We start from the raw sequence: 1,190 nt of genomic DNA on the forward strand, positions 1-1,190 counted from the left end.
CACAGCTGGTAGGTTTGGTTTGTTTCTTTGGAACCATCAATAAAAGCAGTAACTTTTTCCTGTAAACTTTACTTGTGTCTGTCTATCAGGGGGCTATTTCTTTTGACAGTTCAGTAGCACATGGGCTGACTTGGCCAAATGGACTTATGAATACATGCATTCAGACCACATATTACCAAAATGGAATGTAGGGTATGCTATACACCTCAGGTTGAGAAATGACCAAGGAATCAAGATCTAAAGGGTGATATATAATACATATATATCTGTGCTATTATTCATTAAAAACCTTGTTTAGTAATAAAAAAAGTTGCTTTGTTTAAATATGAATATTATAATCTGCTTTTCATGGCTAGGAAATAATAGTCTTTCTGAAAAGCAAGTGCTTTTTCTGCTACAACTCCATGTCGTGGGCTTCGTCTTCTGAAAAGTCAAACATGGAATTCTCCAATGGACTGTCACAGTGCCCTCTTCCTGCTCCTTCAGGGCTTCCTCCCTTGTGTATGTATTTCTTGATGTAATCTTTAATTTTCTGCCTATATTCTTCTTGTCAGTGGAGGTACATGGCTACAGCGTCACCATTGAGAAGATCTATGTGGTTAGGATATGCCAACAACTGGGGCAGGAAGGACTCAAATATATTGGTAAGATCGTAGAGAGCTCTCCAAGTTTGATTAATTATATCTAGACAAACAGTTCCTGAGGCTTCATCAATGTTGGGATGGAAAATTTTATTCATGAATCCTCAAAAACTTTCTCATTTTGTTTGCTGGCAGAACTGGAATTACCGGCTTCAAGCATTGTGCTAGAGTCAGGTCCCCTTTATCAAACAGAATGAAAACTCTTGTGGTAGCAATTTTCCTATATTAGACATTTAATCTTATGTATGAGCCCTTTCTGCTTTATTTAGATTTCTTCATGTACATAGTTATCCTGAATTTAGAAAAAAAGAGTGATATCAAAGCTTGAAATAATGGCTTATTGACTCATTTGTGTGGATTGGATTTTCACACTGTGTAAAAGTAAGAAATAGTATGTACTTTTATCAAATATGTGTACAAACTTTTCCCTTATCTTGAATTCTTTCTATGACATGTATTTCATTGTTTTACTTTTATTAAGAAAATTTACAGCAAATCATACAAAAAGACATTTTCTAATATACAATACCTTACAGGAGTCACACAAGT

General features: G+C 35.0%; 1 pseudogene; it reads right to left on the reverse strand.

Moving 5' to 3' along the window:
• Nucleotides 1–394: 394 nt before the first annotated feature.
• On the reverse strand, nucleotides 395–815 carry LOC109679327 (ubiquitin-conjugating enzyme E2 H pseudogene; annotated as a pseudogene).
• Between the last annotated feature and the right edge of the window lie 375 nt (nucleotides 816–1,190).

The sequence above is a fragment of the Castor canadensis genome, chromosome 8 (assembly GCF_047511655.1).
Source record: "Castor canadensis chromosome 8, mCasCan1.hap1v2, whole genome shotgun sequence".
NCBI lineage: Eukaryota > Metazoa > Chordata > Mammalia > Rodentia > Castoridae > Castor > Castor canadensis.